A 17,553-nucleotide genomic window follows, 5' to 3' on the forward strand; every position below is an offset into this window, starting at 1 on the left:
GCTGTGGCTATCCTCAAGGGACCCTCCGACCTCTCATGAAGAGGAGAAGATCATGAGATCTTGACCTGAGATTCCATCCTCCATTGCTGCGGTGCCCCCTCACTTCTAAGAGAGCAGTACATTCTGCCGAATAATTGCTCCTGGCCTCCTGGTCGTGGGCCGTGCTAATATGGATTGTGGAAGGGGAGACGCCATCTGGGAGCCACGGCCGTCAGTCTAAGGAGGAAGAAGCATACGGATAAGGGAGTAGACCCCGATGGATGGCCTTAGGTATGGAATCTATTGCTAGGCACAGAGGAGAGTAATTTAGTTGTCGTTCATGCTGAGGTGAAGTGTTCTAGAGGCACAGCTGCTGTGGCATCACCAATGCTCCTGTAAAGTAAGCCCAACAAACTCATTGGTTCCTCCAGTTTGTGGAGAAATATATTCCGGGCGGTCATTGATTCCCTGTCTGGGGGTTGAACAGACTGACTGGCTGGAGTGTAGCAAGCATGGCTCCTCCACCTCCTGTGCCTTGCTAAAAAACCATTAGACGACATTCCTAAAGCTGGCCACCAAGGTCTGTTCACTTATTTGGCCACTTCCTCCTCCTGAGCTGACTGCCAAGGTCCAGCTATCGAGTATTGAAATCCAGCAATCAAAAATCCCCTTTGGCTCGCCCAGTTAACACGCCCGATCAAAGCCGATTACCATGCCCAATCAGAGCATACCGAAGCACCCTAGCTCGTTCTAACACAGCCCTCCCTTTTTTTCTCTTCTACAAAATGGCACCCGCAAGGTCATTTGATGCTGTCTTTCTGCCTCAGTCAAGAAACAGTCACTTTAAATTTTCTTCCTCCTTAATTAAGGATCTCTCTCTCTCTCTGAAAACAGGTGTCTGGGTGTGGTTTGTGACTAATCTGGGGTCCAGGAGGGAAGCCCCACTACGCATGGTTTAGGGGTCTCTCTCAGGGGAAAAGTTCATGCTACAGTCTTGTCTGGTCCAGCTGCTGTGCTGGACCTAGCAACATAGCAAATGAGTTCTAGATAGTTCTTGCCATAAGAGGGTGCAGGCCATGGAGGAAGACATTCTTCTCATCGTCTTCCTCTGTAATGAAAAGCACAGAGGGGAGTAATTCAGGAGGAGACCAGAGAGACTCCATCCAGAAGAGCAGTCGTTCCTGAAGGGACTGATGCCTGCTCAGGACTCCCAAGACCAAATTCTCAGCACAAAGATTTATACAGAGGGCAGGAAATAAGAGACAAAAACAGGAGATTAAGGACTAGGGAGACAGGAGAAAGGAACATGGGTGAGGTGGGGAGAGGTGTTTGTCCAGGGGGTGGGGGAGAAACACAAGGACTGTCTCTGCATAGAGAGGAGACAGGCATGGTCCATAGGAAAATGGAAGTTAAGCAGATCAACAGGGAAACCTTGAGTTAGGACGACTCTTTAATCAGGTGAGCCAGAGGGGGCTTTCTGATTGCCAGACTTCAATACTGTGATAGCTAAGCCTTGGTGGTCAGCCTCAGGGGGGAGAAAACGGGCAAATAAGAGAATAGACTTTGGTGGCCAGCTTTAGAAATGTCATCCAAAGTTTGTTTTAAGCAAAGCATGAAGAGTGGAGGAGAAGCACGAGGCCAGCCTGAGCCGCGTTGTCATGCTAGGGCTGGCTCTGATCCCTCATTTCTCTGAGGATGGATGTTTAAGAGGATTGTCTTTTGGGGCAAGAGATTTTAGGAGAGTTTCTAACCCCATGAGTGGGCAGCATGACATGGGTATTAAATTTATTAAAAGACCTGATGTTATGCACGGTGGTGTTAGTGGTCTGAGAAACTGGGAATAATCTACTATGAAATTCAAGTTTGAGCCAACAAAGGTGTCTTTATTCAAAAAGTTGATAAATCAGGGAGGTGATCAGGTTTGGGATCCAAACTGTGTCGGTGCGGGGCAAGGCAGAGCAGCCTTTTAAAATAAAACAAAACAAGCAAACAAACAAACAACAAAAAACCAGATTACGTGGGGTATGGGCAAGGGTAGGGGCAGTTTTGCATACCTGCATCTTGAGTGGGTCATTACCCGTCAAGCACCTCAGATGGCTTTCCTGATAACTTGGCCTGGATCGAGACCAGCCAATCAGAGCTCCTGGCCTGGATCGAGACCAGCCAATCAGAGCTCCTTTAGCAGCTGCCGGGTTTCAGTCGGGGCTTGGTGCTAATGAACAAATCATAGGCGAGATATTGTGGTCTAAGTTCATAAGGGGCACCTGGGGCCAGGAGCTGTTTCTGGGAATCTATCTGTTTCTTAGAATTCAACCCAGTACAAGATGGAGTCTCTGAAGCTAAAGTGGCCAGTGGGAGTTCTGGGGAGAATTTGGGCCCACAAAAACGGGTCTCTTAAGGATTTCAGAGGCGATCACAAGCCACCCAATCAGGCATTCCCACCGCCCTGCCCTCAGGCACCTAGGGGCAGCTTTAAATCATCACCTATGGCCGACAGGTGAAGCGCATAAGAGCCCCTCCCGCGTTTCTCCCATACTCTCTGTCTCTATCTCTCCTTCCAGCTCTGTGTCTCCCTCCGTCTCTCTCTTTCACGGTTCCTTTCTCTCTCTCCCTCTCTGTCTGCCTCCCTCCCTCTCTCCCTCACGTTCACACTCGGACAGCCTTTCACTTTCCCCTCCCCCAATAAGCCTCGTACACTAGATCTGTTATTCGTGGTGTACCTTGGCACCGGCCCACCAAAGACACCGCACGACTTCGCTGGATTTATCCTCCCACCACCCATGTGTGGGCCTGCGTCTGATTCCCAGACCACAGGGAAAGGGGAAATATTTGGCCCTTTACTCAGTGTGTACTCATCATATGCGATGTGCCACCTGGAGCCTCTGATTGCTTGGGGTCCAGGTGCTTAGGGGAATGTGGTAAACTTCCCACAAGGGAAAAATGAGGATCACAGAGTCATATGAGGGTGTTTGTCGATTTCCTAGAGCCTGGGTACCTAGGAAGCCTGACAGACTCTTTTAAAGAAAGAAAGAAAGGATAATAGACTCTCAGGCAGGCTCTCAGTGGGGTGTCTGCCATTTCCCTGTCTCAATGAGAATTACGGAAGTCAGCTATGGGGGTGGGGAGACCCAGCTGCAGATGGGAATCACGTGGGCAACGCAGGACTCCCCCACCCCCACCCCCAAGCCTCTTGAAAGGTGAGGACGAGGGCCCTGAACTTAGGAACAAGCTGGGCAGCTTGGGGGCAGCGCAGAGAAGGACAAAGATGACACGGTGAGGTCAGTGTAGAGCAGAAGAGGGGAGCAGGCAGTGACTACTCCACTCCCCAGCAAAGAAGTCTCATTCCTGACTGTTTGAAGGTGAGGTGCCTGGGCCTCTCCTTAAACTCACACAGCAGTAGAGAAACTGAGCAACTCTCACACCCCAGTTAAAAATGCCAATAGCTGACTAATACACATGCAGATGCTCATAGCCAACCATCAAACGGAGCCCCGGGACCCCAATGGAAGAGTGAGGGGAAGGACTGCAGGAGCTGAAGGGGTTTGCAACCCCATAGGAAGAACAACAATAATAACCAACCAGACCCCCCAGAGCTCCCAGGGACCAAACCACCAACCAGAGTATATACATGGAGGGATCCATGGCTACAGCTACATATGTAGCAGAGGATGGCCTTGCAGAGGACTGCCTTGTCTGGCTTCAGTGGGAGGGGAGGTCCTTGGTCCTGTGGAGGCTTGATGTAATAACCCTCATGCTGGAAAGGGGTGGAGACAGCCAGATCCTGCAAGTTCACTGGCCAGTCCAACTGATGAGATCACTGAGTTCTATGTTTCATGAGAGACTCTGCCTCAAAAAAGAATAATAAAGCAAAAAGCAATAGAGGACAACGGATGACATAAACCTCTGCTTTCCACATGCACATTCATATACATATATACAACACATACGTTTCACATATATATATATGACACATACACATTCATACATTACATATACATGGCACATACTACACATACATGCACATGAATACACTGCACATACTGAACATACACTGCATGCACACACATCACATATATTACACACACCACATACATTGCACACACTGTTTACACACATACATGGTACAAATCCATATATTACATAGACACTGCAAACATGCATGTGGCATACACATACACTACACATACATATGCCATACACACATAGATATACAGATATGAACACATATATTGCACACAACTGTCACATACATACACTACAGATAAGCATACATACTACAGATAAGTACTAAACATACTCGGTCACATACATATTCTACACATACACAATTAGAAAATTTTTTCATATCATTTATTTTCAGATCCCTTTCATCTCGAATTCCAGAATTAAAACATGTATCTAATAAAAATATATAGAAAACAAATATAAGAAAAGAGATTTAATACTATCTTTAATTTTAACATTTTCTATATGTGTTTATCATGTGTATGCATGTATGTGCTGCAGTGTTTATGTGGAGTTGGGGGATAACTTGTTCAAATAGGTCCCCCTCTTTCTTCCATGAGAGTTCCAGGGATTGAACTCACGACCCCAAGCTTAGCAGAAGTTCCTTTACCTGCTGAGCTATCTTGCCAGCTTCTGTAATACTGCTGTACCATGAAGCTGGCACCCCGGTAGGTATTGGGCCCTGAAAATGATGCTCCTAAAATCCTGCTGTTTGGAAGAATATCTTGATCATCAAGCTAATGAATTAATTGGGCTTCCTCACAGAGCCTAGATGAGGAGTTCCTTACAGCAGTGTGGGCACTCCTCTCTCAGCAGGCTGTACCTAAGAAGCTCTACCCAGCAGGCAAGATGGTTCTCTGTAACCTCATAGATGGAGTCTGTGATGGGTTTGTAGATGCCTGGCCAAGGGAGTGGCACTATGAGGAGGTGTGGCCTTCTTGGAAGAAGTGTGTCACTGTGGGCAGGGGCTTTAAGATACTCACCCTAGCTCCTTGGAAGACAGTCTTCTCCTAGCAGCCTTCAGATGAAGATATAGAACTCTCAGCTCCTCCTGCACCATGCCTGCCTGGATGCTGCTATCTTCCCACCTTGATGATGGACTGAACCTCTGCACCTGTAAGCCAGCCCCAGTTAAATGTTGTCCTTGTAAGAGTTGCCTTGGTCATGGTGTCTGTTCACAGCAGTAAAAACCTGAGACAGAGCCCCTAGTCTTACCTGATATGGATACACACACACACACACACACACACACACACACACACACATATGCACACACACATGCACACACCTATATATACTCTACCCCCTCCCCTAGGCCATGTGCAATGTTGCCAGAAGGTGGGGAGCTACAGCATCCTCAGGTAAGAATCTCATGTTCTACTCTGAGCTTCTGTGTAGGGAGTATGGGGGGCGGAAGGTAGACAATCAACTAACCTAGTTAGTATGGTCTTCTGCAGGGGGAAAGCTAAATTACCTCAATGACTATTGCTTGCCTCAGAGGACAGTTACACATGACAGGTTGTTCCAAATAACACGCTCCTCTAACACAGAAGTGGTTTTCTGAACGTTTTAGTTACAAAGCAAAACAAAAACAAAAACAAAAACAAAAAACAACAACAACCAAAAAAACCTCATAAGCAAGGTATTTTTCAAATATATTGATGGCGACATCAGGCAAATGGATTCCAGTACAGCAGGAAGTCTCCGTTATTAGCCTCAGATGCTATCTGACAGTGTTTTAGCTCTGGGTTGGTGGAAGCCGGTGGTCGGCTAAGAATACACTCTGAAGGTTTTGCTTCATAGTCAGAACAACAGTAAGTCCCACACAGAGATGGTCAATGGTTATTAAAGGGATGACAGGAGCTCAAGATTATTTGACTCCTGATTCACAACACACTGTATTAATAAAGTTCTAGTAGACCAGTCATCCAGAGTCCTCGGTATAAGCCTGCCCCCTCCTGCCCCAGGAACAGTTGTTGACAGTCCCCTCGCTAGCCAAGCATCCTTTTGTGTGTGTGCTGAATTCAAAGGTTATTTCACGTCCCTCAGGACTGAGGAAGCTCATCCCAGGGATGTGATGAAGACAAAGCTTAGCAGTCAGAACGGTCTTCCCGAGGGAGGGAGGGGCTGGTGACATCACAAGGAAGAAGTCCCCGGCTGTCAATGTTCCTGCCCATTGCGATCCAGCCCTGGCTATCTTTTCTTTCTCTGCCCTCTGGGTCTGACATACAATAGAAACATGCCTGAAATTCAAACAGCAAGGAGCATGGCCTGTTGGGCACCAATAAGAGGAGACGCCTTTGGTCCTGTCAAGGCTGGACCCCCAGTGTAGGGGAATGTCAGGGTGGGGAGGCAGGAAGGGGTGGGTGGTTGGGTGGAGGAATACATTCATAGTAGAAGGGGGAGGGGGATGGGGATGGGACAGGGGGTTTGTGGATGGGAAACTGGAAAAGGGGATAACATTTGAAGTGTAAATAAAAAAAAATCCAATAAAATAAATAAAATAGCAAGGAGCACATCATGGCCTAAAGAAACAGAAATAGCGGATGGTAATGTCAGGGAAGGCATTCTGAAGAACCACAAGCCCTCTGCACGGGGTCACCACACCCTTTAACCAGAAGGCAGGCTGGCTGTGCAGACAGCTTCATCTCTCAGATTTTTTTTTTTTTTTTTTTTTTTGGAGCTGGGGACCGAACTCAGGGCCTTGCGCTTGCTAGGCAAGCGCTCTACCGCTGAGCTAAATCCCCACCCCCTCCATTCTCTTTGAAGTCACAGGAATAAGCCCCACCTCCACCCCCAGAACTTTTTCTGTACTGGGCAGGGGGATCCTGTAGCGGGAGCACTGTTTCCAGTCGAATCCCAAGTATGACCCTCGCTGACCGTATACTATGGATGAGTTTAAATTTTTTTTGGCCTGGGTTGGTTTATTTTATGCCAGCCTGGTGCACGATAGACTCGTTTGGGAGGAGGGGACCTCGACTGAGGAAACGGCTCCATAAGATTGGCCTTTGGGCAGGTGGCCCAGGGTGAACCGAATAAGCCATAAGGAGCAAGCCACCAATGGGATCCCTTCATGGTGTCTGCTTCAGTTCCCAACTTCTCTCAGCGAGGGGTGGAATCTGAGAGCCGCGGGCGGGCGGAAAGAAAACCCCTTTCTCCCCAGGTTGCTTTTGGTCAGTGTGTTTTTGTCACAGGAATAGAAAACGTAGCTGAGATGATGCCTCACTCTCTGTCCCACCTCCAAATGCCACAAACTGCCATTTATAAACTGGGTTAGACCAGTCGGTGGCACATAGAAACGGCTGTGTCAGTGTTCGACTGAATCGTAAATGAGATCTGAAGCCTGAAGGTTTGGTTTAGGGAAAACACGGGGCTTGGGTATGAGAGCGGTCATAACGAAAACGAGGTTGACAGGAAGACAAAATGCCATGGAAGCCATCAAGATCCTTGCTGACATATACCAAGGCAAAGTAAATCTCAGTTTCTAAAGGATGTGTGCATTTTAACTGGCCAGTCTATTGACTGGGGAACTAGGATTATTACCATGGAAACGGGGGTTCTCACTTTGGTTCTCAATTGCATTAATAAAAGTTTCTTAGAGAAAAGCATTAGAAATAAAAACAGGGGCAGCTTATTAAGACAGGAGGGGCACTCCCAGGAATGAGAGTGAACTAGTGAGCTGACGCCGAGGAAAATTGTATCCTGCTGTACCTGTCCTCTCTTCTGCTTGGATTGTGAAGGCCTTTTCATGCATCTACTGTTCTTAGAAGAACCCGGGTGTCTTAGGGTTTTACTGCTGTGAACAGACACCATGGCCAAGGCAACTCTCATAAAGGACATTTACCTGGGGCTGGCTTACAGGTGCAGAAGTTCAGTTCATTATCATCAAGGCGGGAACATGGCAGCATCCAGGCAGGCATGGTGCAGGAGGAGGTGAGAGTTCTGTATCTTTATCTGAAGGTTGCTAGTGGAAAACCGACTTCCAGGCAACTAGGAAGAGGGTCTCAAAGCCCACACCCACAGCGACACACCCACTCCAACAAGACCACACCCACTCCAACCAGGCCACACCCACTCCAACAAGACCACACCCACTCCAACAAGGCCACACCCACTCCAATAAGGTCACACCTCCTAATAGTGCCAATCCCTGGGCCAAGCATATAAAAACCATCACACCAGGTGAGAAAGAGCTTCCTGTCTTTTGCAGACTGGCTTCTTTCGTGTATTATTAATCTTGGTGTTTCAGCTCAGATTCTTTATCTTTGATCACAGGATCACTTGACTCCCTACCCCTAGCCAAAGGCTTTACTTCAGGTGTGACCCACAGAAAAGCATATGCTCCCATGAGTCTTCTGAGGGCCCCAGGACCCAGACTGAGCCCCCTTAGGCCTCTTCTTATCCTGTCCCTCAAAATGGGATCCCTCCAGGATATCCTATGCTCCAGTGCTGGAAGGAGGACCGTCCTGCTCCTAAGTGTGTTTGTCTTGCCGCTAAGTCGCAACACTGCTGCGGGAGAAGAGAGATGGGTTTATAGTTTTCACCTTCCCCAGCTTTGTCCAAAACTAAACAAATATGTGTTTCCATTTCTCTATACATCACAGCATTTTATCTTACGAGAGTGAGCATTTGGACCCAGAACAAGCTCTCTGGCTTTCTCGTGTTTATTATTTACTTTGAGTGTGAGCTACAGATAGACAGACAGACAGATAGACAGATGGAGCCTGTGATGCGCGTGCACGCATGTGTGCGCGTGCATGTGTGTGTGAGTGTGTGTGTGTGCGTGTCTGCATGTGTGTTGTGTATGTCTAGGCCAGATCTCAACATTTGGGTGTCCACCTTACTGATTGAAGCGGGGTCTGTCACTGATGCTAATTATAGTTGGCTAGCTGGCCAGGAAGTCCCCACAATCCTCTTGTCTCTGCCTCTCCGACACTAAGATTGCAAGGCACACTGGGTTCCCCCTGGTTCCTCATGCTTGTGTGGCAAGCACTTCCTAGTGAGCTGCATTTCAGGACCCTCAAGTCTGGCTTCTTAGAAGACTTCATCTAAGACGTTCCATGCCAAGCAGCCAGCCCAGAAAGCCTGTTTCCTTCCATCACATGAGGCTTGCTGCGGCTGGCACAGGGTGCTTGTCAGAGCCACAGACAATGGCTAGGGGCCCTCCTGTCCAGCTCCATCAATGATTTGGGGGAAGGCTGTGGAGTGGCCTGAATAGCCCCAGACTTCACAAATCAGGCAATCATTGTGTTCTGCCCATGAACCCTGCACTCACCATCTTGTGAGGTCCGAGCCTACCAAACGCCACTCTGCCCTCTGAGAAGAGCGGAGCAGGCCATTTCTTTTTGCAGAAACCCTCTGTGGTCACCCAGCATGACAGCCAGTGCTCAGGGGTGTTACAATAGTTCTTATCACTAACTATCAGAATCGTAGACTCTGGGGCCTTTCTAGCAACCCCGGTCAGCCCTGTCAGCTGTCTCAGAACATTCCTTGAACCTGGGGACTAGCTCTTCCCAGTCTTTGCTCACCTTAGCTTCTGCAGTTTAGCACCTGGCCACAGACACTGCATTTCTCCATTTGAAACACCTCATCCACCCAAGACTCACTGTGCACACAGCTCACAGCACTGTCAGGATTCATTGGCACCTGAGTTACCAGAGAAAGGGCCTCCCTCTTTGCCTGTTTTATGTCACCAAGGACTGGAACGGATATTTCAAGGGGCTGGGAGTACCTGGGCCAGGCCACTTTACCCAGAAGCAGAGGTGTCTGTGCCCGTGGCAGGCCCTCAGTACAGGGTAGTTGGCTGTTGGAGTCTGCAGGTGCTGCAGACACTAAGGTGAAACAACTTAGTTGGTTACAGTAGCTCACTCCTTTTTTACTGTACACACACACACACACACACACACACACACACACACACACACACACACACACACACACACACACACATATTCCTTTTTTTTTTTGAATCAGGGTCTCTCATAGCCCAGGCTAGCCTCAGACTCTATGTAGCTGAGAGTGTAAAAGCCAGCTCTGTCTGAGAATAGGACGAGCCCAGTTGAGTCTGAGCCTCTTCAGCCTGAAGTCATCAATTGAGGCTATTCCGAAGCCAGCCACACGAGGGAGCTGTAGCCCAGTGGAAATGAAGGCGACATCAGGTGCCACGGGGCAGAGGCCAGATGCAGCTCGCTGTGGCCCCCTTGGCCCTAATTGGTATGAGTTCACTGCACAGAACATGAACTTACATGCTCTCCTGTTTTGTGGCCCGGAGGAGGGAAGCTTGCGACATCTTCTAGGAGAGTGAACTATTGTAGGGTAGCCACAACCTAGACTCTAGCAATTCCAGAACACAGGCACAGGAACTGATTCATGGGGTAAGATTAGGGGAGTGTGCGCAGCCGGAGGAGCCCTTCGGTAAGGGTGTCACTCCAGGACGAGATCGCTCACACAGCCCAACTAACCACACGGTCAAGGGCTTGTCAGATTTTCAAGTTTAAAAAAGCCCCACCTTGCATAGATCAGTTGGCAGAAGGCTTTGCCTAGTGTTTGGGAAGCCTTAGGTTGGCTCTCCATTCATGCAGCACCTCATAGAGCTGGGTGTGGTGTGGTGTGGGCCTGTGAGCCAAGAACCTACGAGGTGTAGACGGCATGATCTGAGTGCAAAGTCATCAAGACACACTCAGCTACATAGAGAGTCTGAGGCTAGCCTGGGCTATGAGAGACCCTGCTTTCCAAAAAAAAAAAAAAAGGAAGGAAGAAAGAAAAGAATATATGTGTATGAATGTCTGTGTATGTGAATGTATGTGTATATGTGCATGTATGTATATATGTATGTGTGAATGTATGTGTATGTGTGTATGTATATATTGTGTGTGTATATATGTGTGTGTGAATGTATGTGTATGTGTGTATATATATATATTTGTGTTTATGTATATGTGTGTATGTATATATTTCTGTTTATGTATTGTGTATATGTATATGTGTATATATATGTATGTGTGTATGTATGTGTGTATATACAAAAAGCCCTGCCTCAGCTGCTCAGTAGACAGACAGACAGACATAATGACTTTATCATAGAGTGATAGAAAACACAGAAGGAACACCTTCCCTGTGAACCGTGGGGCAGCCCCCTGCTCTCAGTGTCCTCCAGAAGGGCTGACAGAGCCCAAACCACGGGTGCCACCAGACGCAGCACCCTTATTCTGGAAGCGTTCAGAGCCTTCCTCTGGAGCCCTATTAGGACAGAGGCAAGAACAAGCATGCCACCACTTCCCACCTTCCCTGCTTCACCCCATGAGATCATGGGAATAAGGAGCCATGTACTGACTGCTCCCTTCTGGGCCTGCGAAGCCCTCTCTCTGCCTTCACTTGTGGGCTGTCACTGAGACCCAGCTCCCATGCAACAAGGCTCACCGAGCACTCTCAGGCCCATCCCAGCTGTGAGCCAGCAGCCTGGTAACAGCCTCCCTCAGACAGAACGACTGGATCTCAGTGTGGACGAGGAGGAGGCAGCCTTCCCTGGAAAAGCCACGAGGGCAAGACTGGTCAAAAGTGGGCGGTACAGGCAAGGAGACACTGTAGAGCTGATGGGCCCCGATCCCCAGGGCATCAGGTATGCGTCTCCCTAAGAGAACCTTGCCTGAGAGGTAGCCTGGCTGAGAATCAAGAGGTCAGCCAGAGATGTGGGTACCACCGAGGAAAAGGGCAGAGCTACAGCCCTATATTCCCAAAGATGTCTGCTCCCTTGCCTTCACCCCACTTTCTGTGGGGGCCACCGTGAGAGACAACTTAGACTCTTCTCTGTCCCTCTGTCTTAGCCTGCCACTGACCTTACCTACATGGGTCTGGAAACAATACAAAGTCCCAGAGTTCCCAGCTCCTTCTCAGCCTGGCCTTGGGCTTTTTGACCTGGCAGCAGGGTATGCTATTATCTTTACATTTAAATTCCACCTTCTTTTCATAATTTTTAAAATTTTATTTTAGTTGCTGTGAAGAGAGTTCTCTGTGAAGAGACACCATGACCATAGGCAACTGCTATAAAGAAAAGAGACCATTTAACCAGGTCTCTGATTTAACAGTTTCTGATGGTTAGTCCATGATCATCATAGCAGGGAGTGGGGTAGCAGGGAGGCATGGGGCTAAAAGCTTAACTCCTGATCTCCTGACAGGCAGGCAGGCAGACAGAGAGAGGGGTTGAGGGTAGGCTGGGCCTAGAGTGCACTTTTGAAATCCCAAGGCCACTCCCAGCGACACACCTGCTCCAATAAGGCCACATCTCTTAAGCCTTCCCAGTCAGTTCCATTAACCAGGGACCAAACGTGCAAATATATGAGCCCCCGGGGAATATTCATATTCAAACCACTCCAATGAGCCAACCAAGTAATGCCATTTTCCTCGTTTCTTTTATTACTGATGTAGAGTATGCCCTGTAGCAACTTCCTTTGAATTGAAGCATTTCACGCTAGAGAGAAGCCCAAGAAAGCCCAGAAAGTTCTACAAGATGGATCACAAGCAACTTCAAATGTTCAGGAAGTCCTTTCCTTCCCCAAGGCTATATAAGCAGTAAGGAGAGCTGCAGAGCCTCTCTGACTGTGGAGCTATCTGGAAGATGTGTTGTGAACCCCAGGCTTCCAGCTGTCATGAGCTGTCAGTCATGCAGGGGTGGGCTTCAGTGATGCTGTCTTTGAGTCACTTCTGTGACTCGTAAGTAACTCCTCATTCACAATCCTTTAAGCAACCCCAATAAACTCCTTGATTCACCAAGTTGGAGTTTATGGAATCATTACTTTGTTCTGTTTTCAATTATCTAACTGGGGTGAGTGGACATTTATTCACTTCTCCCTGGGGATAGTGTCACACACAGGTTCATGTAGACCAGGCTGGCCTCAAACTCCTTGTATAGTCCAGGATAACCTTGAGTTCCTGATCTTCCAGCCTCTATCTCCCAAGTGCTGAGGTTACTAAACTAACCGAAACAACTGACTCCTTGTCGATTGGACACATAAACATGTCATTATTAAAACATAATCTTTCCTTTATTGTTTATCCCCAAGATTTTATATTAATATCACAATAAAAAAGCATTGTTGGCTTTAAAATTTCCATTATCTTTTAAAAAAAAATTCACACATTGGAATTTCAGTCTCTTCAAAATATCGAAAGTATCTTAATTAATTTACTTCTTTTAAATTATTTTGTTATATCATTTTTTGTGTATTGCTGCAGAATATTTGAACACACTTTGAACCCTAAGATTGTGTTGTTTATTCGAAAAATGAGGTATGACTCTGCCTTAGCACACATCTTTTTTTTTTTTTTTTTTTTCGGGCTGGGGACCGAACCCAGGGCCTTCGCTTGCTAGGCAAGTGCTCTACCACTGAGCTAAATCCCCAACCCCTTAGCACACATCTTTAAGCCTTCTGGCTGGAGTACAGACACTCTTTTACTACACACCTTTCATCCCAAACAATGAAGGTAGAGTTAGTTTGTAGAAGGAAGCACCCCTGTTTGTATGTGATGTGTAATTGAGTGACAGACAAAGTGATGAATCAGAGAAAGATTTGACAGAATAGTATATGTCAACTCTCAAAAGAAGAGTGTACAGTACAGGAATACAGTAGAGCTCATGCAGAACAGTACAGAATAGTTGGGAGGGAGAGTAGAGAAGCACAAAGAAGAGAAGGGGAATGTGAGGGGGTCTTACTGGGACAGTCATACTGAGACAAGTTCAGAGAGAGAACAAGCTAGACACAGGTAAAGACGGAAAGAACAAGAGAATGAGAAGGAATAAGAAGAGTAGAACAGATTGGCAAGATGAATACGAGGCAGTTTTATGAGGTCCTATTTGTCGATTCTTGATCTTAGAGCATAAGCCATTGGTGTTTTGTTTAGAAAATTTTCTCCGGTGCCCATGTGTTCGAGATGCTTCCCCACTTTTTCTTCTATTAGTTTGAGTGTATCTGGTTTGATGTGGAGGTCCTTGATCCACTTGGACTTAAGCTTTGTACAAGGCAATAAGAATGGATCGACCTGCATTCTTCTACATGCTGACCTCCAGTTGAACCAGCACCATTTGCTGAAAATGCTATCTTTTTCCTACTGGATGGTTTTGGCTCCTTTGTCAAAAATCAAGTGACCTAGGTATGTGAGTTCATTTCTGGGTCTTCAATTCTATTCCACTGATCTACATGCCTGTCTCTGTACCAATACCATACAGTTTTTTATCACTATTGCTCTGTAATACTGTTTGAGGTCAGGGATGGTGATTCCCCCAGAAGTTCTTTTATTGTTGAGAATAGTTTTCACTATCCTGGGTTTTTTGTTTTTCCAAATGAACTTGCAAATTGCTCTTTCTAACTCTATGAAGAATTGATTTGGAATTTTGATGGGGATTGCATTAAATCTGTAGAATGTTTTTGGAAAAATGGCCATTTTTACTATATTAATCCTGCCAATCCATGAGCATGGGAGGTCTTTCCATCTTTTGAGATCTTCACTTTCTTTCTTCAGAGACTTGAAGTTCTTGTCATACAGATCTTTCACTTGCTTGGTTAAAGTCACACCAAGGTATTTTGTATTATTTGGGACTGTTGTGAAGGATGTCATTTCCGTAATTTCTTTCTCAGCCTGTATATCCTTCAAGTAGAGGAAGGCTACTGATTTGTTTGAGTTAATTTTATACCCAGCCACTTTGCTAAAATTGTTTATCAGGCTTAATAGTTCTCTGGTGGAACTTTTGGAGTCACTGAAGTATACTATCATATCATCTGAAAATAGTAATATTTTGACTTCTTCCTTTCCAATCTGTATCCCTTTGGTCTCCTTTTGTTGTCTGATTGCTCTGGCTAGGACTTTGAGAACTATATTGAATAAGTAGGGAGAGAATGGGCAGCCTTGTCTAGTCCCTGATTTTAGTGGGATTGCTTCAAGATTCTCTCCATTTAGTTTAATGTTAGCTACTGGTTTACTGTATATTGCTTTTACAATGTTTTGGTATGGGCCTTGAATTCCTGATCTTTCAAGGACTTTTATCATGAAGGGGTGTTGAATTTTGTCAAATGCTTTCTCAGCATCTAATGAAATGATCATGTGGGTTTTTTTCTTTGAGTTTGATTATATAGTGGATTATATTGATGAATTTCCATATATTGAACCATCCCTGAATCCCTGGGATGAAGCCTACTTGATCATGATGGACTATCGTTTTGATGTGTTCTTGGATTTGGATTGTGAGGATTTTATTGAGTATTTTTACATCGATATTCAGAAGGAAAAATGGTCTGAAGTTCTCTTTCTTTGTTTGGTCTTTGTGTGGTTTAGGTATAAGCATAATTGTGGCTTCATAGAAGGAATTGGGTAGTGCTCTGTCTATTTTTATTTTGTGAAATAGTTTGAACAGTATTGGTATGAGGTCTTCTATGAAGGTCTGATAGAGTTCTGCACTAAACCTATTGGGTCCTGGGCTCTTTTTGGTTGGGAAATTTTTAATAACTGCTTCTATTTCTTTAGGAGTTATGGGGTTGTTTAGATGGTTTATCTGTTCCTGTAACTTTGGTACCCGGTATTTGTCTAGAAAATTGTCCATTTCCTCCAGATTTTTCTGTTTTTGTTGAATATAGGCTTTTGTAGTAGAATCTGATGATTTTTTTATTTCCTCAGATTCTGTTGTTATGTCTCCCTTTTCATTTCTGATTTTGTTAATTTGGATACACTGTCTCTGCCCTCTGGTTAGTCTGGCTAAGGGTTTGTCTATCTTGTTGATTTTCTCAAAGAACCAGTTCCTTGTTCTGTTGATTCTTTGTATAGTCCTTTTTGTTTCTACTTGGCTGTTTTCAGCCCTGAGTTTGATTATTTCCTGCCTCCTGTCAAGAGGAGCCTCTTGGGTGTATTTACTTCTTGTTCTAGAGCTTTTAGGTGTGCTGTCAAGCTGCTGATATATGCTCTCTCCGGTTTCTTTCTGTAGGCACTCAGAGCTATGAGTTTTCCTCTTAGCACAACTTTCATTGTGTCCCATACATTTAGGCATGTTGTATTTTCATTTTCATTAAATTCTAAGAAGAATTAAATTCTTAATTTATTTCTTCCTTGCCAAAGTTATCATTGAGTAGAGCGTTGTTCAACTTCCATGTATATGTGGGTTTTTTGTCATTTTTGTTCTTATTGAAGACCAGCCTTAGTCCGTGGTGATTTGATAGGATGCATGGGATTATTTCTATCTTCCTATATCTGTTGAGGCCTGCTTTGTGACCAATTACATGGTCAATTTTGGAGAAGGTACCATGAGGTGCTGAGAAGAATGTGTATCCTTTTGTTTTAGGATGGAATGTTCTATAAATATCTGTTAAATCCATTTGGTTCTTAACTCTGTTAGTTTCTCTATGTCTCTGTTTAATTTCTGTTTCCATGATCTGTCCATTGATGAGAGTGGGGTGTTGAAATCTCCTACTGTTATTGTGTGAGGTATAATGGTGCTTTGAGCTTTAGTAAGGTTTCTTTTATGAATGTAGGTGCCCTTGCATTTGGAGCATAGATATTTAGGATTGAGAGTTCATCTTGGTGGACTTTTCCTTTGATGAATATGAAGTGTCCTTCCTTATCATTTTTGATGACATTTGGTTGAAAGTTGACTTTATTCGATATTAGAATGGCTACTCCAGCATGCTTCTTTGGATCATTTGCTTGGAAAGTTGTTTTCCAGCCTTTTACTCTGAGATAGTGTCTGTCTTTGTCTCTGAGGTATGCTTCCTGCATGCTGCAAAATGATGGGTCCTCTTTATATATTCAATCTGTTAGTCTATGTCTTTTTATCGGGGAATTGAGTTCACTGATGTTAAGAGATATTAAGGAATAGTGATTGTTGCTTCCTGTTATTTTCATTGTTAGAGGTGGAATTATGTTTGTGTGTCTCTTTTTTGGTTTTGCTGCAGGAGATTATATTCTTGTTTTCTGTACAGTGTAGTTTCTCTCCTTGTGTTGGAGCTTTCCATCTATTATCCTTTGTAAGGCTGGATTTGTAGAAAGATATTGTGTAAATTTGATTTTGTCATGGAATATCTTGGTTTCTCCACCTATGTTGAGAGTTTTGCTGGATAGAGTAGCCTAGGCTGGCATTTGTGTTCTCTTAGGGTCTGTATGACATCTGCCCAGGATATTCTGGCTTTCATAGTCTCTGGTGAGAAGTCTGGTGTAATTCTTTTTTTTTTTTTTCCCAAGATTTATTTAGTTATTTTATGCATCTAAGTAGTTGTCTTCAGACACACCAGAAGAGGGCATCAGATCCCATTACAGATGGTTGTGAGCCACCATGTGGTTGCTGGGATTGAACTCAGGACCTCTGGAAGAGCAGTCAGTGCTCTTAACCGCTGAGCCATCTCTGGTTTTCATAGTCTCTGGTGAGAAGTCTGGTGTAATTCTTGTAGGTCTGCTTTTTATGTTATTTGACCTTTTCCCTTTACTCCTTTTAATATTCTTTCTTTGTTTTGTGCATTTAGTATTTTGACTATTATGTGATGGGAGTAATTTCTTTTCTGGTTCAATCTCTTTGGAGTTCTGTATGCTTCTTGT

This window comes from Rattus rattus, chromosome 4 (genome assembly GCF_011064425.1).
Source record: "Rattus rattus isolate New Zealand chromosome 4, Rrattus_CSIRO_v1, whole genome shotgun sequence".
Classification (NCBI taxonomy): domain Eukaryota; kingdom Metazoa; phylum Chordata; class Mammalia; order Rodentia; family Muridae; genus Rattus; species Rattus rattus.